General features: G+C 48.3%; 1 long non-coding RNA gene across 14 annotated transcripts in view; it reads left to right on the top strand.

The window, feature by feature from the left end:
- LOC135967907 (uncharacterized) overlaps positions 1-24,054 on the top strand; it is a 114,129-nt gene that overhangs the window by 4,571 nt on the left and 85,504 nt on the right. For 7 of the 14 annotated variants that reach the window (XR_012425062.1, XR_012425063.1, XR_012425058.1 and 4 more), the window contains exon 1: positions 2,363-24,054. This is a non-coding gene — a long non-coding RNA (uncharacterized lncRNA). Of the gene's footprint in view, positions 1-137 lie in introns of those variants that run through there. The other 7 variants (XR_012425065.1, XR_012425056.1, XR_012425055.1 and 4 more) reach the window with 7 other exon arrangements.

Raw genomic sequence — 24,054 nt, 5'->3', positions numbered from 1 at the left:
GGTATGACATGTTTTGTGTTTGTAAAATTATCACATTGTCTTACCAAACTATACTCCCTATTTTTTATTTTTACATTTTACTTTAAGTTCTTAGATACATATGCAGGTGTGTTACATAGGTATACATGTGCCATGGGGGTTTGCTGCACCTGTCAACCCATCATCTAGGTTTTAAGCCCTGCATGCATGAAGTATTTGTCCTAATGCCCTCCCTCCTCTTGCCCCCACCCCCCAACAGGCCCCCGTGTGTGTCGTTCCCCTCCCCGTGTCCATGTGATCTCATTGTTCAACTGCCACTTATGAGTGAGAGCATGTGGTGTTTGGTTTTCTGTTCCTTTTAGTTTGCTGAGAATGATGGCTTCCAGCTTCATCCATGTCCCTGTAAAGGACAGGAACCCATTCTTTTTTATGGTTGCATAGTATTCCGTGGTATATACATGCCACATTTTGTGTATCCAGTGTATCATTGATGGGCACGAGATATCCTCTTAACATGTGCTCCAGCAATTGCACTCTTAGGTATTTATCCAAAGGAGTTGAAAACTTGTGTTCACAGAAAAACCTGCACATGGACATTTATAGAAGCTTTAATCATAATTGCTAATTTTATTCCAGCTTTATTCATAATTGCTCAAACTTGGAGGCAACGAAGAAACCAAAATGTTCTTCACTAGGTGAGTGGATAAATAACCTGTGATATATCCAAACAATGGAATATTCTTTAGCACTGAAGGGAAGTGAGCTGTCAAGCCATGAAAAGACACGTAGGAACTTTAAACATGCACGGCTACACAAAAGAGGCCCCTCGGAAAAGACTAAATACTGTAAGCTTCCAACTAAAGGACATCCCGAAAAAGGCCAGACTATGGAGTGAAAATGTCCGTGCTTCCCAGGTGTTGGGAAGAGGGAGAGATGAGGAGGTGAAACACGGAGATTCTTAGGATTTTAGTGCAACTGCTCTGTACGATGCTATCATGGTGGATACATGTCATGACATATTTGTTCAAACCCATAGAACAAGCACCAAGACGGAGCCCTCATGTAAACTGTGGACTCTGGGTGACAATATGTCAACGTAGGTTCTTCAATTATTACAAATGCTCCTTCTGGGCAGGAGTGTTGTTAGTTGGGGAGGCTGTGCACGTGGGGGAAGGGAAGGCATATAGAAGGTCTCTCTGCACCTTTCCCTCAATTTTTCTGTGAACGTGAAACTGCCTAAAAGATAAAGTGTATTTTTAAAAAAAAATAAAGGAAAAAAAGGAAACAAAAAGTCCTCACAAAAATCAAATGAGAAAATGATCACACTGGGTGCTTCAGGTCAAAATGGAAGAACAAGGGCTGTATTTACCATCCCACCTGATGACTTTTTTCTCACTGCTTTTCAGCATTTTTTTGGAGTCTAGTCAGTGCAATAAGGCAAGTTAAAACACATAAAATGCACCCTTATTAGAAAATAAGATTTAAAACTATCTGTATCTGCAGGTGACGTGATCACCCGTGTGGAAAATCTCCTGAAATCACAAAAAGCCACTAAAACTAATAATAATAAATTCCTTACTAATAAGTGAGTTTGGGTTTAGCTTGTATCTTGCAAACTTTCCATAAGCAGTATTTATCTCTTTATACACTGGCAAAGAAATAATTGGAAATGGAAATTTACAAAGTAATATTAAGACTAAATCTGACAAAAGATGTGTAAGATCTATGCACTGTAAAGCCGGCAGTGATGCTGAGATAAATTAAAGAACTAAATAAATGAAGTGATATACTGTGTTCATGGATCAGCAGGCTCAATATTGTTAAGATGTCAGTTCTGCCCTTGTGGAGCAGAGGTTTAATGCAATTCCAATCAAAATCCCAGCATGATTTTATTTTTTTTTTTTTCAGTAGAAATGAACTAGCAGATTCCAAAATGTGTCTGGAAATTTAAAGAACCCAAAAGAGCTAAGACAACTTGGAAAAAAAATGGTGGAGGACTTACCTGAACTATCAAAACTGGGTTAATGAAACCTCCTAGAGGGTCTAGTAATAATCTCACAAACATGTTACCTATACATAGTGGATTTTTGAAGAAAGGTTCAAAGACATTAAATTAGAGAAAGGACGATAATGATGATAGAAGGATTAAATACTACAGGCCAAAAAGGGAAAAAAGAGCTCCTGTTAAATATCTTCACATTGTTGGTGTCACTCATGCAATTCAATTCACATTTTGTATATCTAAAAGTTGAACAGACTTCTTCATTCTCTTTCCCCAATTCACTCCACAGAGATGCTGATGTCTTTCCGTGGAACTTGGAAGTTTGCTATTCTTTTTAAAATGACTCTCTTAGACACTGTTTCTGCAAGAAGTTGTGGGACTGTAACTTACAAATACTGTTCTAAACCTTGGAATCACACGTTTCCCTTTTTCTCTACTTATCGTTTCTAGTCAGTTTCCCATTTCCTCTTCTTCATATTTACACTGCATTCCTTCTAGTTCAGGCTCTTGTTACCCCACTTGATCTCTTGATGTGGTCACCTGAATGTCCTTCATGTTCCAGCCTCCTGGAATCCTTCCTTCATGACCCTGAAGAACTGCCCTCCAGACCCGCAGGTGTGACCCGGAATCAAGGATCTCAAAGCCGAGTGGGATCTGAGAGGCTATCTAGACCAATCCTCCATTACAGACGTAAACCTTTTGATGACTTCACTTCAGAGCCCAAAATATTTGCACTGCAGGCAGAATCACCTAAATCACTTAATGTGATGTTCAGTCTTCCCGTGGTATCTTCCTCTCTGCATCTCCCTACTTTCGGTCAGCCATTTCTCACTCATGACACCGAACCCTTCATTCACATCACATTATTGTTCTTCTCCACACACACTTGTTTGTTTTCTGCCTGGGTTTTTTGTTACATTCTTCCCTCTACTGGCAATATCATTTTCCAAGATCTGAGTACAGAATTTTAACGTATTCCTCAGAATGACTCACATATCACATATTCGACCAAATGGCTGCAGATTCTGTCACTTCCTCTCTTGTCCTATGGCAACCTGGAGAATCTTCTTCTCTTAGCCAATAGGATTTATCATGGTCCTTCTTTATCTTAACAATAGTTTAGCAGGACTGAGAACTGGGAAGTAGATTTTTCTCCCAGGGGTGAGAACTGTCTTAGTTTAGCAGATCTCCCTGGGTCTCCATTCTGGTTGTAGAAAAGCAGCCCATAGGGCATGGTGGGGAGGAGAAGAAGGGGAACTAAGCTGTGTTGCATGAAGATGGACAGTTGTGACCCTTACTCCAGGGTTGGGAGTTGAGGCCCCTAGGAAGGAGAAGCTGTAAGGATGAAGACGAGGCATAAAAAGTGATGCAGGCCGGGTGCGGTGACTCACGCCTGTAATCCTAGCACTTTGGGAAGCCAACGTGGATGGATCACGAAGTCAAGAGTTCAAGACCAGTCTGACCAATATTGTGAAACCCTGTCTCTACCAAAAATACAAAAATTAGCTGGGTGTGGTGGCACATACCTGTAGTCCAGCTACTCGGAAGGCTGAGGCAGGAGAATCACTTGAACCCAGGAGATGGAGGTTGCAGTGAGACAAGATCATGACACTGCACTCCAGCCTGAGTGACAGAGACTTCATCTCAGGAAAAAAAAAAAAAAAAAAGTGATGCATAGTAACAAGACTGCCCGAGGAGAAGAGGCAATCAGCAACCACCTCCAGGGTGGGATGGCTGAAGACCCTTTAAGAACAAAGGTGTCTACTTTCCTTCTTTAGGATGCTCTATCGTGATTTAATGAACCCTCCCAATCTACTGTATTCAGTATTTGGCATGAGTCAATTTAGGGGAATTCTAGAAAACATAGCTGGCTGTTATCAGGTTAATGTAGATTGGGAGGTAGGGAAAAACCCCAGGAGACACGTAGGAAGGACAATACGTGAAAACAGAAGAAACTTGGAGTCAGTTCACCCTTCAAACAAAATCCAGTTTCCAGAAGACATTGTGAGGGCTGCTGGGTCTTCCTCGCCTGCAGATGGGGGATTCCAGATAATTATTATACTTGAATCTCACAGGATGGGGTGATCACCACCTGCTCTCAAATGGGATGAGTTACAATATCTTCTATCGGGAGGCGGTAAATAAGAGGTTAGGTACACGTCTGTAGTCATCACAATTTTGTCAAGATTGCTATTTTTACTTCCATGTCATAGATGGGGAGCCTGATGCTTGTGGAAATGATTTGCTCAGGGTCTCACCATTAAAAGTGGCAGAGGAAAGATTCCAACATGTTTTAAAAGCTGCAAACTGAGCTGACTCCCATCCATGCTGTCATACCGACTTTGAGATTTCAATCCTCCTGAAGGCAGGAAACTTATTCCATTTGCTTTTATACCCTCCATAACACTAGTGAGCAAGTTTTGCTCAAAGTAACATGGAATATTTTGCTGACTCAAGGGGAAAAAGTAAGAGACTTAAATGACACCATCACAAGTCAACCTTCAAGGAACAGAGACATATTTAGCATTAGCTGTCTCAGTCAAATCAACATAGACATGCACGTTTATCCTTGACATGGCAGTAAGACAGCAAACACAATTGAAAAAATGAGCCAAGTGTAAAAAATGTGTCACAAAGGGATGGATTTAGACAGGAGAGCAGTGAAGTAGGTTATAAAATGGTCAGCATAATCCATTTTCATGAATTATTAGCTGAAACATGCAAAGCATTTAGGATTTCTGGGAGAAGTGTACAAACACACCAAATGTTTGTCCGACATTTTCTTCACTGCTGCTGTCTTTCCACAGGGCTGGAGATGATGTTAACCAACGGCCTTGGGAGGAGAGATTGCAGCTGAGCCCACACCCTCTCAAACTCCTTCAGACTGTTTCTGTTTTTGTAGACTTTACCATTAACAACAAATCCTAAGATTTACTCAATCAGTACAGCAGTCGTTGGCCCGAGTTCAAATTTCTGATTCGAAGGAATCTGCACTCTGCCTGCCAGGATCGACTATTAATGGCTTCGTCCATAGAGGAGCTGTGTCTTTGCTCACTATGGAACAGTATTGAGGCTTCGAAAGGGGTATTTTGCTGGTCACCTCCTTGGTCATCCTTCTGCTCACCAAGAGCAGATACTGTTCTCAGCCCCTTACATTTACAAGGTCGTTTAATTCTCACATAGCCCTTTCAGATAGATGCGACTATTACCCCCCTTTTACAGAGGAGGAAACCGAGAGGCAGAGGACATAGGTGAATTGTCCCAGATCACAGAGCTGGCTATGGAGCTGGGACTTGCACCCGGCCAGCCTGGCTCCAGAGTTCACTGCCCTCCTCCTGTACAGCACGTGTGACCTGCAGTAATCACCGCCCAAACAGGCAGGCACTGCGGAGAGCCAAGCACACCTCTTCCGACTTCAGCACGGAGGACGGTTCGTTTTCATCCTGGTGTTCAGCTCAGGACTGTTTTTATCACAAGGACGCACCACCCAGAAAGCTCAGTCATGTGCCGTTACCTTCTACGGTCATGGTTTTCTACTTTTTGGCCCCATTTTCCTGAGGACTTGGCCTGCTGGGACGTGAATGATGCGTTACTACTGTAGAGACAGAGGTTCAGGTCTAGTGGCACAAACAGCGACGGACCCCATGGAAATGCGGGCGTGGCCCCTCCATCCCAACAGCCTGCATGGCTGCTCCATTCTGCTCCCATCACACACATCCCCACACAGCCAAGCCCCTTCTCCTTTCCCCCACTGGATTCATCAAATCAAACCTCGCTGTCCTTGGAAAATGTACCATTAATTTACTTACTGCCCAGTAAAAAAGCACACTTCCAGTTAACATGACACCCCCGCAACGATAGAACAGCCTTAATTCAAACATGACGCAGAGGAACAGAGGGAGGAGGGGTCGAGGACCATCCTGGAATCGGCAGCTGTTTTCTGGGGGAAAACCTCCGTCCCCCCTGAGCCCGACACTTGTGCCACACTATCCCCATGATGTCTGAAAGCTCCCTGAAGACAGGCTCACTCTGACCCCTTCACACCCACAACGCCAAAGAGGAGCAGGTGTTCAGGAAAAGTCTCCTGCTAGTGCTGAAGACAGGAATGATTCCTCGTGGTGCCCAGAATGTCAGGAGAAAAGGCACCATGTGGACACCTTCCAGGTGAATTCTGGAATGACTCTGCCGAATGCCAGTCATCCTTTTTCAGAACAAAACCAATACCGGAAAACATGTGTCGCCAGCAGAGAGATGGTCCTTTTGACGGCTTACAAACACACCTATGTTACGCTGAATTTATCTCAAGCCACCCTCTCTGTGCTAATGTAAAAAGTCTCCTTTATTAACCAGTAGCCTTTTTCATCTGGTGCTTTTTAACAAGCAAGACGGTCCTGTAACACTCAGGCATTGTTGAAAACGTCAAATGGAAGCCTAGAATCCTCTTCCGTGCAGCTTCACTGCAAAGTATTTTGACGTGAGCCAAATCGTGCTATTCCTACATCTCCATGGGAAACTCAAGGCTTCATCAAACGCAGCAGCATTTCTGCTAGTTACAGAAATTGGTGGGGGGGGGGATGGGGTTGAGGGAACATTACATAGAAGGCAACCCCGATAATCACCTGCATGAGAGCCACACTGGCCGGCAAGCCCCGGTCTGCTCAGTCTCTGCACAATCACAGACTTGAGACCTGGAGGGCAGACACCTGGCACTGCTGACCACCCCAAGGTCATGGCCTCTGCCCCTTCTCTGCTGCCCATCAGTTCCAAGCTTCTGGCAACACCGCCTGCTGCCCCCACTGCCTCATCGACTCTTCGTGAAAAGCAAATGTTGCCAGGATAGCTTATGAGTACATTTGCCAGGAAAGCAGCTCCGATTGACGCTGAAACCCCCTTCTCACACCCCTGGCAGCTCCCTTGCCCCCGATGTGCACATGCTTGCAGCTCTGACCTTGCTCAGTGTCCACACAGGCTCTGTCCCCTGGAGAGCCAAAGGCAGACTCAATGTTGAGTCAGAAATACACAAAGAGGGTGAAGATTACGAACTGCCTGCCCCCCAAAACACAGGTTGAAATCCTCACCCTCAATGTGATGCTGTCAGGAGGTCTTTGGGAGGTGATGAGTTCCCGAGGCTGGAGACCCTTGAATGGGATTTGTGCCTCAGAAAGGGGCCCAGCAAATCCCTCACCCTCCCATTGTGTCAGGGCCAGAGAGAAGGTGTGTGCCAACCGGGAAGGAGCCCACACCAGAATCCACCCGTGCGGCACCCTGATCCTGCCATCCAGCCGCTAGAACTGTGAGAAACAAATTCCTGTTGTTCATAAGCCGCTCAGTCAATGATGTTTCGTTACAGCAGCCTGAGCTGCCTGAGATGACGATGCTCACTGCCCTACAGAAACGGCTACTCCCCTCTCCCAGAAAGAGGGGTTTAATTAAAATCCCTGTCTCTCCTCGCGGCCACCACAGATCTCACTCCCCCACCCCAAAAGCCAGCAGTTGCTAGGATTAAAGGAAACAGAGGATTGTTTTAGACCAGCCCCTCCATATCGATCTGAAGCCTATAACTTTGCCCACTTCCATGGTGGCCGTGTCACTGCAGTGCCCATGTCAGCTCTGTGTCTGCACTGGGTCCCAGGCTGTGCACAGACTCTTCTAGCTGCCCATCCAGCACAGCCATTTCCCCTTCTGCTTTGGAGGCTGTCCTTCGATATCGAACTCCCACCTTTCTGCAACCCAAGGCCTTCTGATCCAGACATTCGGGGTGAGCTCAGCCATGTACTGGAGTCCTTGACTCAGGTAACCCAGGCCCAAGGCGTTGGCACCAACGATCTACTGGCTGTGGGGTCTGCACAGCCACTAGCTGTCCCAGCCACTCCAGGGCCTGGGAGGGGAGGCAGAGGAACCTGTGAAGCTGCCAACAGCCATACGGGGACAGGGGCCCCTGGGATGAGGAGGATGCCATGGAAGGAAATTCAGAGAAAGAAAGAGCCCCAAGGCTGGACGGGTCATGCCCAAAGCCTACACTGCTGAATTTTCCAGGTTTCTGAACTCAATCGCTGACCCACACAGCACATGTTTCCTGAGTGCTGACCCCGCGTGCCATTGGATACGGCAATAAAGTAGGACCCCCACCCACCCCTTCCCCGACACATACACAGGCCTGGGCACCCAGTTGGCACCGTGAGCCAGGGAAGGGGGCCATTTCAGACGGACAGTGGGTGCAGCCTTGCCAAAGCCCAGCAGTCACCTGCACTGCCACAGCCAGGCTGAGTCCAGATCAGCCGCACAGAAACCTGACCCTCTCAAGGGCATGCCTGAGCTCATTAGGGACAGATACCGTCTCCTGCTGATCTCCAACACTTTCTCTGCATGTCTAGTTACAAACGGACGACGCAGTCTCGGAAGCACAGCTGTGACTCTGGAGACAGATCCCAGGCCTCCCCCTGCTCCTCTCCGTGGTGCCATTGATGGGGAGGGGCCGGTATGGCCGCGAGGCCGCAGACCCACAGCCACCATGCCACGGAGACACGGGCCTTCGACGGTTACTTCTGCCAAGGAACCCTGCTGCGTCTTGGAGCACACCATGGTGGGCGGGAAGCTCCACCCGGAGAAACAGCGATGCTTCTCCCCAGAGCCAACGGAGGGCACTCCCCGCCCTGCATGCAGCAGATTACTTACATTCTGGAAAACATCTGAGTTAGTGGGGAACAGTAAAATGAAAAGGTCACGCTAGAACGTTTAGAAGGTTGTGTGGAGTCTCAGGAGGTCTAAAGATTTCTGAACCAAGACTGCTGCGGGCAACGAGCTTACAGGGAAAGTTTCCACACGGGCCTTCAACAAGCAACGCTCAGCAGGGAGGAGCCACGTTCTGGGCAGAACCTCAGAACAAGAACATCGGACACCACAAAGTCACAACAGAGCCAACAGGAACTGAAATACAGCGCTCTCCTAAGATGTGTGCAGAAAGTCACCACACATTAAGATGGGGGAAGAAAAGGATAAGGTTAGAAACAAATTTGAAATTATTTCTGCATACATAAAATTTCTACATCCACTGGCTTTCTTTCTGGGAGTAACAACTTTTACATGAGATGCACATCCCCGTTGGAAGGAGTTTGGGTTTTCCGTGGGCAGAGTCAAGGGCTCTCCAAGAAATGTGAACCTTTTCTCACTCACTGAGCCGCGTGCCCTGAGGCCGTCCTGGCCTGTCTGAGCCCCTCCCTGGCTCTGCCTCCAGCCAGCTCCTTCCAGCACTCACCCCGCTGCTCCCAGAGCCTGCACTGGCCCAGGATCTCCTCTTCTGCTGCTGTCAATCTTCCACTTTAGGGTAAATAAGTTGGAAACTAGAAAGTTATAAGACCCCTTAGCTTTTTAAAAATTTGTCTTCTCAGAAAACAAAGAATACTAATTCTACTTCCACGGTTTAACATGTTGCCCCCATCTGCATGTTCATGGATATGTGTTTTTCTATATATTTTAATCAGTACTTATAAAAGCATGCACTGTTGGCTACGTTCAGTTCAATTACATTTGATGTAAGAAGTTTTAGTTTCAGTGAATTCAGGCACTCAAAATTTAAGCCCTCTGACATCTATTAATCAAATGGAAAAATGACAGGTAGATATCACAAAAATCAAGAGAAGTGTTTAATATAAATCCTGGACTTTTAGATATTTCCACAAATGTAATGTATACATTAGTACACGACCTTGAGCATTTTCACAACTCTTTGAACTAAAATTCTGCTCTTAACTTTTATTGGTAGATCGACATCCATATGTGATTATAAGCAGCTCAAACATCAGCTCTTAGAAACAACCAGAAATGCTGTGGGCAAATCCCACCGAGCAGCAAATAACGGAACTGCACCCAACAACCCAGGTACCTCCCCTGAGGCATCTGGAACTTGAGGATTACGAGCAGCCTTTGGTTTCTGAGGCACCCGAGAGTGGGGACTCCAACTCCCCAAGTCTAGGAAGGCCTCAGCGATAAGGAAAACTGATCAAAAAGTCATCCCTGCCGGCCCCCTGCCATGGGTTCCCCCCTGCCGGCCCTCAGCCACGTGCTTACAGATCTCACTTCCTCTCTGTCCCGCAAAGCCTGACTCCTGATTCCAGCCCTGCTGCTTACTGGGATGTGGCCATGGACGTCAACTGCACCTGCAAGGGGAGAAGCCTGTCAGGATACAGGATCCTGGCCATCCTGGCAGCGCTCAAGCTGATACTGTAACTTGGTAGCGAGTTACTTAATGCAAAGGTTTAACTTTGAAAAATTTAGATGTGTGTATTCTAACGGAAATTCTGAATGTAGAACACAGGCCACACCCTCACACAGATGTTGTCTGGCCAGCACTCTTTTGTTTGTCTTCTCAATAGACATTTTTAAAAGCAGTTTTTGGTTCATAGCAAAATCAAGAGGAAAGTACAGAGAGTCCTCACCTATCTCCTTTCCCAGCACAGGCACAGCCTCCATCATTCTCCCGCCCTCACCAGACCAGCATGTCTCTACGACCGACAGACCCGCATCAACACGGCACCACCACCCACAGTCCACAGCTCACACGAGGACTCGGCCTGCTGCTGCTCACTCTGTGGGTTTCACAGACGTGGAACGGCATGCATCCCCCATGAAAGCCCCACCTGGAGTTGTTTCCCACCTTCCATATCCCCTATGCTCCTCCCATTCATCTCTCCCTTCCCCAGCCCCTGGCAGCCACTGACTGTTTGACTGTCTCCACAGCTTTGCCTTTTCCAGACTGTGCTGTGGTTGGACTCAGACAGCAGGCAGCCTTTCCAGATTGGAGTCTCACTTAGCAACATGCATTTAAGATCCTTCCTTGTCTTCATGGATTAGGGGTCCAGTTCTTTTTAGTGCTGAATAATATCCCAGTATCTGACATACCACAGTTTATCCATTCACCTGCTGAAGGGCATCTTGGTTGCTTTCTAGTTTTGGCAATTATAAAGCTGCTGTCAACGTCTGTGTGCACATTTCCGCATGGAAGTAAACTTTCAGCTCCTCCGAGTAAACGTCCAGGACTGTGATTGCTCCTGTGGTCGGAGAGCTTAGTTCCACGGAAAACCGCCACGCTGCCTCCTACAGCAGCTGCCCCACTTCCCCCAGCGATGAGTGAGGGTCCTGATGCCCACACACCCACCAGCACGCGGCAGTGTCGGAGTTCGTGTTTTGGCCAGGCCGATGGGTGCACAGTGACGCCTCACCCTATGACATAAGACGCGGGTCATGTTTCCACGTGTAGATTTGCCATCTGTGTATCTTCTTTGTTGGGGTATCTGTCCAGGTCTTTGGTCCATTTTTAATCAGGTTGTTCATTTTCTTGTTGAGTTTTGAGAGTTCCTTGCACGGTTTGGATAACAGCCTTTCTCAGATGAGTCTTTTACAGATGCGTTCTCCCCGTCTGTGGCCTGCCCTCTCATGCTCCTGAGACACTATGTTTTATATTTTGAAAAACACTTCAGACAGAAGATGGACCTCCCAGCCCACCACGGTTCTCAGTTTGGCCGTGGTCACCACCCTCCCAGCCCTGGTTCCCACCTTTCCACGATCTGCTGGTCCTATGGGTGTCAACCCATACTAAGTCCCTAACATATCTCCAATGATGGCAACGTCAAAGCCGGCAGTTTGCAGGTAGAAAGGAGCTGATGGAGGCCGGAGCAGAATGTGAAGGCCAGCGGATTCATCCCTCGGGGACCGGCAGGCCTCTCAGATATCCCCCTGGGTCACCTCCCAAATGAAGTACCTGCTTTGGCCGTGGGCAGGAAGCAGGACCTGGCCCAGATCTCAGCATATTTGACCTGGCACGGCATTTACAGGTGAGCCTCCATAACCGGAAACTCGACTCTCTGGGGAGAATGCATTTTCATTATCAAGGCTTTTAGGCTTTTAATTAAGAAACCAAAGAGCAGTGACTGGAGTGAGGATGCAGGGACTCTGGGTGACCCACACGCTCGTTTCCACCTGGCATGAAGGACCCTGGAGTGAGGGTGCAGTGCCTGCTCTGAGTCACCAGCACACTCATCATTTCTACATAAAGAACCCTGTGAGCCTGTCCCAGGACTTTTTAGCCTAGACCTAAAAATTCACAGCTCAGGAAACCTTCATCATTTTAGGAACCTGAGGGGTGGGCCAGGGGGATCTCACAGAGTGAGGTGCTGTCTATGGGGTCAGCAAAGTGCAGCTGGGGCTTCCCGCAAGCACTTCAGGGAGGCCGTGCACTGGCCCGAGGCTGGTTCCGCCTCCTATCCTCGGTTCTCATGCCCAGCCGTGAGGGGAGCCCCCCGCTTCAGGAGCGGTCCCTGGCTCCAGGCCCTAACATCCATGTCCAGGCCCCTGGTAGGGCAGCTTCTACCCCAGGGAGGCTGGGACTGGAGACAGCCTGGAGCTCTAGGCAATCCTGGCAACCACATGCTTCCCGAAGTGGCTGCAGACAAATTCCTGCTTCCAAAACCTGGCACGGGCTGTGTGAGGCCTGGAACACGGGAGGCGCGATTACCCTCTCATGGTTATCAAGTCAAGTCATAGTCTCTTAGACCTAAGTGTGACTGGAAGTATACACATTATGGAAGTGTATATAAATGTGAATACAGACACGCTTATTTTCCTTTTATATACCTTACATATATGTGTATACGTGCATATGTATAAAACATGGAAGAAAAAACCATACTTAAGATTTCAAATCTCAGTCACAAAGATCTCAGAAGCAAATTATTATTCTTAAATTCTAAACAAAGATGTAACACTTTACATTCTTACAAACAAAACGTTCTCTATTAGCATTTTATTTTAAAAACTAAGAATGCATTGCACTCTCTCAATTTCGATTTTTAATTCAGCTCACAAAGGCCCCTGTAGAAAGGCCTCCGTACCGCGGCAAGGATGGCGGTGGTCACACCTGTGGCCATTTATCCTCTCTACATCTAGCTCCTCTCCCTGAGGCAACAGCACCTCCGAAGTCACAGCCTGGCCTCCCAACTCTCCCCCGTCCCGGGCGTTTTGGCATGTTGCTCTGCTGCACACACCTCAGCAAATACTGCTGATTAGCCAGAATCGCCCAGAAATCTCTTAACCTTGATTCTGGCTGCTTTTGTAATTTGTAATATCTGTACTTCTGGTGTGATTTGAGAAACAACACATTTTAAAATTAGAGAAGATGTGGTTTTTATTCTCTCCTTTCTACTTGCAACCTTGAAAATTCAAGTAGCAGCAAGGGTTTGTTGAAAGTAACTTCCACCAAATAGAACCTATTACAAAGGTACTACAGAGTGTCAAATAACCACATAGATGTAAAATAGACATGCAGACAGAGATACAAAATCCAATGGTTAAACCAAATTGAGAAATGCTTGCCAGTTTGATAGGACTTCTAAAACTTGACATAAATGTTGGCTGAGGGATACAAGATGCTATGAGATGAGTGAGATGCTTGGCCTAGAACCACAGGCTCTCTCCTCTTTACAGCAGAAAATCCATAAGGAAGTCAAATCTGAAAGAACCAGGTACCGTTGAACGGCATACTCAGCCATCCTTCCCCATTCCTGGGCCAGCTGCGGTGAGTGCAGCCAGTCGTTCACCAACATCCATCATCCATCCTCCAGGCCATGGCTACACTTTACTCCCAGGCTCCCTGTCATTATGTAGATTAGGTAAATCAGGGCCACTCTCACCTTAAGCCTCCCCTGCCAGCATGGCAATCACCCATTCCCAACCACGGCAAGGACAGCCGTGTCCCTGGGAACGCAGAGCAGGGGTCGGGAAGAAACCTGGATCTCTGAATACCTCATGGAGCAGTCACCAGCCTGGAACATCCTCCCTGACAGGTTTGCAAGACAGAAAAACTCCTTGGTTCCTCAAGCTACAATACTGCAGAGTCTCAGGTCACAGCATCCTTACCTACCCTCGTCAGGAACCGTTCATGCTCATCAAGACATGAGAACAAAACTGCAGTGGCACAGTCACACTCAATGCAGACCACCTGCTGCTCACATTCATCGTATTAACACCAAAAAGCCACCGTGGTGGATATCCTGGATGTGGACACTCGGCGGCTTTTTGCTGGAGATGTGCTTTGTGCATTTGTCGCACAACCATCTTGGCGTCAGGAGGGGCTGTGCAGATGGCAGCTGTGCACGTCACAGGGAGTCTCAACTCGCTGGACTCTCAGCCAGCTCCCACTATCAGTGCCCGCAGAGTCCTCTCCTCCGGGAGCACGTGCTTGGACGCCACAGTGGCCTGTGGATCCACACAACAGCACTGTGTGCCCCAGGAGCTTAGAAAGTACCACTGCATCAATGCCTCCACAGGTGAGGCCGGGGGCAGAAGCCAACCTCAAGCAGTTACGGTCCTCCGTGGGGCTGGCGTCCAGGCAGGAAGGCGGCTCAGCGGCTCTCCTCCCACTGTGGAACTTCCTAGGTCCCCACATGAACAGAACCTAAATAACACGCAACGAACAACAGGAACGAGAACACGACCAACAGCTTCTGAGATGAGCAAGCTGGGCTGATCATGAGACACCTGACGGGGACGGTGCCGGAGCCCCTCCCAGTGACCTGTGTGGACAGCGCTGCCAGCATCTCCCTAAAACCAGCCCAAGTCAAGTTAGACTTGAGGCTTTCCAGGAGTGGGTAGATCCCTTCAATCCCACAGTCTGAACCTTCCAGGCCGTGTCTCATGGCCCTCATCTCACATATGGGAACCCGGACGCTGCACCATAGACGTGGCCCCAAGCCCTCGTTCCTTCTTCAACACCACACACCAGTACAGTGAACACTTAGGATCTGGGCATTCACATAAAATACTGCTTAACTAAAACTTCTGATTTAGAACATGTTTAATTCCTACTCACAGAGCTCAAAGTGTTCTGTCCTAGGAGGCGGTAGCTGTAACTAAGCATGAGAGAAGAAGGGATCAGAGTGGTGCCAAGTATTAAATATTCCTCTAAATCTATTCACCAGGTTGCCATGCTATTGTCACCTGCTTCATTTTCTGTCCTTAAAAGACAAAATAGTTACTTTTCAAAATAGACAACCTGTTTTACTGATGCTTAGCTATAAAGTGGCGAGCTACGTATCCAAAAGGGAGATATGGGAAAACAGAAAATGTCCACAAGCGATCGGGGTTGGGGGGCAGTTGCAGCAGCACCTGGCTCTGTTGCGTTGTGAGCCAGCCACGTGGGCTGGACAGCTCACTTAGCCACTGAAATTACATCATCTAAGATTTTGTTTCAGTTACTTTGATAAATTCTCCCTCTTGCTATGAAGAGTAAGGTTTGTTTTTTTTGTTTTTGTTTTTGTTTTTTTTGACTTGGAGTCTCGCTATGTCACCCAGTCCAGAGTGCAGTATTACAATCACGGCTCATCGCGGCCTTGACCTTCTGCCTCAAGCAATCCTCCCGCCTCAACCTTCCAAGTAGTTGGGACCCAAAGGCGAGTTTGATTTCTTTGCTAACGAATTCCTAATTCACCTCGCAGTGGGCCTGTCAAGGCCATATGCCCGGACATCCACCTTGCCGACCGTCCATGTGGTCTCTAAGGTGGATGCACTCCGGTTGCCTGGGCTCTGCACGCGATACTGAGTCTCCAAGTCTGCCGCTGTATAAGGGACTGACAGCCCCAAGCGTCTCGACGCGCCACCTTGAGCCGGGCTTTATTCCACAGGGCGACTCTGCTTCCCGTGATGAGATGCAGCACGTGAGCACAGATCAAAGGGTATCAGCAACTAACCCATTCCCCTGGTACTAAGCAGAGGACCAAGAGTTTAGTTCCTTACTTATTTGCTACGGGCTTGATTCAAAACAGCTTTCTGGAATCCTGGGGACAGACACCTCTAACTGGTGAGAATTCTGGCTTTAGTAACGGAAGGATCACCTAAAGCCCATTTTGTAACTGCTGTTCTCATCAGAATTTGAGGCCAAAGGGAAAAATAAAAGGGGGGCTAAGATCGTGACACCCCAGTTTGCACAAGGCCAACCAGCCTGCTTGAGGGGGTAAAAGGAATAGGATTTTTAAACTGCTGAGTTTTAAAAACGTGGCTGTAGGCTGGGCGCACTGGCTCACGTCTATAAGCCCAGCACTTTGGGAGGCCGAGGTGGGAGGATTGCTTGAGGCCAGGAGTTCAAGACTGGCTTGAGTAACACAGCAATACCCTATCTCTTTAAAAAGAAAAAAAAAAAGTTATTAAAATAGTAATAAAAAGGTTAATACAATAAATTACTATGTCAACATGGCACCCCCTGCTGTCAGACGAGGTGCAGTCTCTGTGGCTGTGAGGTCCGGAGAGAAATGTAACCGGCATCATAGGGAAGGTGGACCCCAAAGCCCCACAACATTACTCCTGTACAGTGTGTTAACCAGCATGAAGTCTCCTCCACAATCAGAAGCCTGGTGTAGAGGAACGCTGCCCACTGGACCTGGGTGGACTCCAGATGCCGGTCGACCAGACAGCCCCACCCTGGGACCCTGCCGGCAGCCCCGACTGGACAGAATGGCCTCATGAGTGTCCTTTCCTGCCACAGGCTGCAGACCCTGAGCCAGTCCTGGCTGTGACTGAGGCTGCGCATAAACGTCTGCGCCCAACAGCTCACCTTTGTACATGACACGCCCAGTCCACCTCATTTCAAATGTTACACTTGCCCCAAGGCGAACATGGATGTTACAGGTTAACTCACTGCATGTGTGCTAGACTTTCCCTGTAAGTGTTCAGACATTGTACGAACCGGATGAACAAACCCCACTTTCCCTGTAAACGTTCAGACATTCCTTGAGCCCGATGAACACACACAGCCAACAAACCCCGGAACGTGTAATGCCGCGGCCTCCTCCCCTCCTGAGGGGCGTGTGCTTACAGCTCCCCCAAGACCACATTTCCCAAAGCACAGAGTGTTACTCTGAAAATAAAACCTCCTTTTTCCTTCCTCTGTACATCTCGTGGTCGTGTTAACAACTATTGCTACAAATGCAGAGAAACGGGGTATCATCCGTGCTGGTCACCGAATTCCTAGCACCAAAGCTTCAAGGCCCCCCAGTCTGAAGGAAGCTTCTATCACCCTAAAGCCAACTCTGGAGACGAAGGCCAAGCTGGGGAAAGGCTGTGTCTCTGCAAATCCACGCCACGGGGCCCTCTGCAGTTGTGTGTAAGGAACTCTTGGTCTGTCCTGGGGTTTGGGGAAATCAGGATGCAAGCAGATACCGTACGCTCTGCCACGGGACCGTGAAGTCTGCGGAACCTCAGAGGAACACGGAGACAAACGGTGGCACGATTCTCACAGGCCGAGCCTCGATGGGCGCCCGTGTCAAGAACACAGACACGCCGGGAGGGGCAGCCGATGCAGGCAACGCCTGCAACTCCAGCAAGCAGCAGCGTCTGAGTGTGGGGGTCTCTGGCCAGGCTCCACCACAACTGCCATATTCTGTGACAAAATGTTAAAAATAGGTTTTAACTAGTTATAACTCTAACTTGTTTTACACATAAACAGAACACAGGGTACCAACAGGCTCCAAAATACTTTGCCTAGAACCAAGTCTAGAATGCAGATGGATGCTGCTCCGAGTGTGAGGAGTCCCCTTGTAGTGCCATAAATCCTAGATCTAGGTGACTAAGTGCTCTTCCTAAACCAGACGGCACCATGAGGCTCTGAGGGCACCCTCTGTCCCCAGGCCAGTCCATCAGGCCCTGCAGAAGCTTCTAGAGTAAGAGCCTGTGGATTTGTATTGGACGGATGTAAACCAGGCAAAGTCACAGGGGCTCGTCCTGGAAGCCTATCCATTTACCCACTCATGCCGTGGAGAGCCCTGCCCCCAACTCCACACCCGCAATCACGCTCAACCACAAGAACTGGCTTCTAAGCGCTCAAGCTACTCCCTCTCGACCCCAGACAGACGCTTCTCAAACCATGAGACCCAGAGTAGTCTTAACAGGTGGTCCCAGCAGAACTGGCCACTGCATTAATTGATATTTTGTGTGTGGGGGGGTGGTTGTTCTTCTGCCACTCAGGCACAGTGCACCATAAGTACAGTGGTGCTATCATGGTTCACTGCAGCCTCAACCTGCCAGGCTTGGGTCATCCTCCAGCCTTAGCTTCCCGAGTAGCTGGGACCACAGGTGTACATCACCTGTCCTATTTAATTTTTTGTAGAGTCAGGGTCTTGCTATGTTGCCCAGGCTGGTCTGGAATTCCTGGGCTCAAAAGTGAACTGCCCAACTCAGCCTCCCAAGGTGCTGGGATGACAGGTGTGAGCCACTATGCCCAGCCTAGAATTGGTTTTTCTTAAACCTGAGTTTGACACATGAACCCCACTTACATAGATATCAGCACACTCTCACAGCTCGAGAGTTTTCCTGAATCTCGATTCTGTCCGTTCAAGGTCAATATCTAAGAAAGAGTCAGAACTGACCCTCCCTCCGTGAAGCCTAAGAGCAAATGCAGCAGCATCTCAGTGTATGAGGAGACAAAGTAAGAAGGGTGGAAAATACACACTGAAATTCTAGTGCTAGAATCATAATCACCAACACTTTAAGAGGGAATCTGCTTTCCAAAATATGTAGCTGCTGGATTAACTTCAAAGTCACCAGATTCCACAGGCAGTAGCTCACAGGGGCACAGCTTTCTAAGGCCGCACAGCCCGGGACAGCGTAACAGCCTCAGGGCAAAGCAAACTAAACAAAGGCTTGGTTCTCTCAAGGACGAAGGTGCTCAAGTGTTTCCAGATATTCTTCTTCTTCTAAGTAAGTTAGATGCCTCCTACAACACTGTTTAGAGTGCCAGTGTATTCAGAAACATGAAGTTGAAAATACATCTCAGGACCCCAAAATCACTAAGGTAAAGGGACGTCAAGGTGAGGAAGAGCTTAGACCAAACCTGCCTCCCATGCTCTTCCTAACAGAGACAGCTACTGGGGGTGGGGGGAAAAGCCACGTACCTCCCTCACAACCGATCCACAAGGAAATTCCTCATGGACAGAGGACAGAACTCAAAGTCACCATCTGCACACGGAGATAAATGCGGATCTGACTGCTTCCTCTGGAAAGATGCACCAGAAATGCATTTGTCTGATCTACCTGTGACCTGGAAATCCCTCCCCGCTTCGAGCCGTCCATCCTTCCTAGACTGAACCAACGTACGTCTCACATGTATTGATGTCTCACGTCTCCCTAAAATGTGTAAGACCAAGTTGTGCCCCAAACACCTTGGACACATGTCCAGGACCTCCTGAGGCTGCCGCAGTGTGTCCTCAACCCCTCCTAAGGCTGTGTCTATAACCTTGGGAAAATGAACTCTCTATGGATCGAGGACTGTCGCAGAGATCCTTCTGGTTTACAGGAAGCATTCTCTCCTGCGAGTATATCAATGAAATCATGTGGAATTACAAAATGCCACTTTAGTAAAAGCCAAAGGAATTAGGGTTCTATGTGCTTCAAAAAAAAAAAAAAGTAACGTTCTATTTGTCAATGGACCATGAAGCCCACACCCCCTTTTGCAGTGAAGATGTCAAATGGGACGAGAGGCCCCTCCTGAGGATGCTACCCTCTGACCCCACTTCCCAGAGTCCAGTTTCCTGCTGCTCAGGGAACAGCAACCCCAGCTTCACGGGGCTCAGGCCTCCAAACCCAACTCCCACCCATGCTGGAGAATCACCCCAGGGACTAGCTAAGTGGCAGGTGCAACTCTCACCTCACCCCCTTAAAGGGGAAAAGGCACCTTCCCGCTCCTCTTCCTGCTGGTGGGAACAGGGGCAGGAGCTGGAGGATCAGGAGTCGGGCGGCAGAACGGAAGCAGCCTGGGTCCCTGCTAGTCAGAGTTGGCAAATGCCAACCATCCCCGACATTCACTTTGCAAATAAATCCTTCTCTTTTGTCAGGTCCCTGGTTATAAGTTTGCACCCATAACTTAAAAAGAAAAAAAAAACTCAGATTAAAAAATCGGTGTTTGGCTGACAATATTTCAATTATCTTGGGGCCTTGGGTCAAATGATGGCAAAACAGGAAACTGAACGCTGTTATTCAGGAAACTACCTTCCAGCGCCGTCTACCCTCCCAGGCTGTCACCTTATGGTTGTTTGTCTGCTAGATGATTAACAAAACTGTTCTGAAAACCTAGGTGTACAGAACAGACAAGAAGTCAGCTTGGGTTGAGGGGAAGCAGGATAAGACCCCCTTCCCCGCAGGATGGTGGAAGAGAAGGAACCTTCAGCACCTGGGTTTTCAGGATGCTGGATCTCTGAGAGCATCTCTCACAGCTCAAGTACAGCCAGACCCTCCTCTGACACAGCCTGTTCAGGCGAAGGTGGGCACCTGCCCTAGAGACCCACAGCCCTGTGCGGGGCTCAGCTGGAGCTGAACTTGCCTCCCTTGGTAAGAGTCAGGGCCAGGGGTGGGGAGAGGAGAGAAGCAGCAGGCCTGAGGGCCACTGTGGAAACTCCATGCCACGGTAACTCTCGTCTGATGTGCTCCGGCCAAAGCCACGCTTCTCGGAGGGAGTTTCCCTTCACACATCCGGAAATCATCAACATCTAGTCTCCCCACAGAACAAATCCTTCCCTAGGAGGCAGACGCTTGGCTGTAACACGGGGTAATGAGGGGCGCGCCTTCGTGCCCACTCTGTAGTGTTTCCTGTTACCTATTTTACCTTAAGCTACAAATGATTCCCGTTTACACGGGACACAGTGACACAGACAGCAAAACACATGAGATTCAGTGTGATCCCACACCCGTCACTGCTGACCTCAAGTGCTTTGTTCGTTTTGCTTCTAGAGTTTGTATTCTCTCCCGGGGTTCCAGGCCTGTGGATTCAACCAACCATAGATCAACATATTTTTTAATGTGTTTGTACTAAGCATTCAGACTTTATTATTCATTAAACAACTACTCGCATGGAATGTCCATGGTATAGCTGTTACGAGCAACCCTGACATGACTATCTGCAGGAGGATGTGCATATGTCATATGCAAACACGATGCCATTTTATTGCAGGGACCTCAACGCCCAAAGACCTTGGATTCCATAGGCAGTCCTGCAGCCCACCCCCATGGGCACTGTGGAATGGCTATAATAGAAAATATGGAGGTTTTAAACAGTTATGTACTAAATCTAATCTTTTGTTAAGAAATTAATGTGTATCACTTGTATTATTTGGAAGTCCTTCCTGGCCCAGAGACTTGACATGTTCTTATCTTTTTGTCCACGGATCTAGCCATTCCAGTAAGCTTGTTGAACACAAATCAATTTTACAATTAAATTCTTACAAGAATCACACTCAATCTGTAAGCTGCTTTGGTTTTTAAAGTGAAATAACCAATAGTTTTGCCAACCTGCTATATCATAGAATAACAGGATAAAGCAGCCCCATGGCATGCAAAAACATGGGGTTTCAAAGCTAACCAGTATAAAACACGTTACAAACCCCTAAATATGAAAACGTTTTACACCAAAACAGATATTCCAGAAAAAAACAAGATGTTCAAAAAAGCCCTTTGCAGAACAGCACTTTCCCCTTCATTTTTCACACGGTTTCCTGAAGCTTGTGTTTGGTGATGACCATGAACCAGAAGTAGCGTCCGCTGCAACTACTGTTACGGCAACACAGAATATTAAGGGGGAAAAAAAAAAAAAAAAAAGGCCGGGCGCGGTGGCTCAAGCCTGTAATCCCAGCACTTTGGGAGGCCAAGACGGGCGGATCACGAGGTCAGGAGATCGAGACCATCCTGGCTAACACGGTGAAACCCCATCTCTACTAAAAAATACAAAAAAAAAAAAACAAACCTAACCGGGCGAGGTGGCGGGCGCCTGTAGTCCCAGCTACTCGGGAGGCTGAGGCAGGAGAATGGCGTAAACCCAGGAGGCGGAGCTTGCAGTGAGCTGAGATCCGGCCACTGCACCCCAGCCTGGGCGACAGAGCGAGACTCCCTCTCAAAAAAAAAAAAAAAAAAGGACACAGCATATTTCCTATTGATGAGAACAGATAGAGTGTTATAAAATGAGTGTGTCCTAAAGTCAACAATGTTCAAATTCTAGGTCTCCCACAGACACTAGACGGTAACCGCCAAAGCTTATGTACCTGGCAACGTTCAAGGAGACCAAGTTCAGAGCTGTCACAATGCAGCACCATCCTCACGCGATTATCTCAGACAGGTTTGAGGGCAAGTGCCCCCGTCACAGTGGGAAAGCTGCCCAGCCCAGCACTTCCTGAGATCACAGACCTTCGCCTTCCCACGTCTTCAATAGTTCCTTTACACCGGGAACCACACAACAAAACCTAAAACACTTCCTCAAATCTCAAGACAGTCTTTAGAGCTCTTTTCCTTGCCCCTTCTCTTACTGAAAAAGCTTATTTTGTAAGCAACCTGTAGTGCTTACCAGAGCTGGGGCGGGAGGAGAGCTAGTGTTTGGTAGACCGAGTTTCAAGCGTGGGGAGACCAGAAAGTTCTGGAGATGGATGGCGGTGATCGCAGCACGACAGTGTGAACACACTTAATGCCACAAAACCATACACTTAAAAATAGAGTGCTGTGTAACTTTACCACAATCAAAAAACTGAGAAAAGTCATCTATAATTACTGTCTCCAATATCTTCCATCCTGTAAGTTACATTTGCTTTCGGCAATCCTCAGAGCAATCATGAAAAACTAATACCCTGTCGTCTCTGAAACGCAAAGTCGTTCAAGGGCTTTGGTTATAGGAAAGTAGCTGGAAAGCAAAGCGTCCGTTAGGCACAGCGGCCGTGATAGGACAAACACACGGTAGGAAGGTGGTGGTCATGCTACACACAGATGGGAAGGGTGTGGGGAGCCACAACACCTGATGCTTGGGAGGCACCTGGGCAGGAGCTGAGAATGTACCAAACACGTTCGATCATGCAACATTCACGGACCCCGAGTCCAGCCACCACCGCTGACATCCACTGTGGCTGGGGTGTCCTCCCAGCCTGTGATGGCTCGCTCCTTCGGTTAACTGCCTTGAATCTACTGGTTCCTCTCCTCATGGGCCTCTTTCCTGTCGTCTTCCTGTCATTTTTCTGTCAGCAAACACATTTCCTGTCATTTTCCTGAACTGACATGACATTTCCTGTCATTTTCCTGAACTGACATGACATTTCCTGTCATTTTCCTGAACTGACATGTCATTTCCTGTCATTTTCCTGTCAGCAAGCACATGCGTCCAGCCTGACCTTGTTGATGTGCTCTAGCGGCCCTGGACTCGAGCCGCACTGTTCCATCAGTGTGGCATTCGCGAGTTACCTCCTGGGAAATGCCAGGTGATGGTAACATCAACCAGGAGGCACAGCTGAGAGGCAGAACGCATGGTGCAGTGCCCAGAACGTCACGTCCTTGAACAGACGCTCCGTATCTTCTCCTCTCCTGCCAGAGCTTCACTGTAGGAAGGCGGCCATTCCTCCAGTGCTGCTACTTCCAACACCGGGGAAAGCAAGCTTCAGAAATGAACGGTGTCAAAGAGGGAGGACCCACCAGCAGGGCTACCGGCAGCCAGACAACCGCAGCCCCAGCATTCCCCAGCCACCATGACTGACAGCCCAGGCTCCAGAAATGCACGGCTTCAACCTTAGGAGTAAAAACCCTCCCAATCCAACTATTATTTTCAACAATGGGATTGAGGAATGAGGTGTTCTAACCCTGCCTCTCTCGACAGCACAGATCATCAGATCCCAGTTCTTATAGGATTGGGGAGTGGGGTGGGGTGGGGTGGGGTGGTTCCTAACCCTGCCCGCCTTCATAGAAAAGAACTTGGATATGATGACCTGTGCTAGATTAGCACTTTGCTTCTGCCATATGCAGTCATCCTCAGCACCAGGAAAAGTCAGAATCGTTGAGTGATGACACCAATACCAACACACGCCGTTCTGCGGCTCTGGTAACTGGCTGCACAGATACAACCCGATAGTGGTGAGGTCTAAAGACATCACCAGTCTTCCCAAGGATTGTGTTCCTGAATATTTTGCGTTTGGAATAACGGTCTTCTTTGCCAGGGCTGAGCCATGCTTCCCTCTCGCCTGTCCTCTGCCTTCACCAGCTTCGTGTGCGCTTCCGGACAAGTGTTTGTGCAG

The sequence above is a fragment of the Macaca fascicularis genome, chromosome 16 (genome assembly GCF_037993035.2).
Source record: "Macaca fascicularis isolate 582-1 chromosome 16, T2T-MFA8v1.1".
Taxonomy (NCBI): domain Eukaryota; kingdom Metazoa; phylum Chordata; class Mammalia; order Primates; family Cercopithecidae; genus Macaca; species Macaca fascicularis.
Note: the sequence above shows the minus strand (reverse complement) of the source record. Positions and strands in the feature narration are given on the sequence as shown.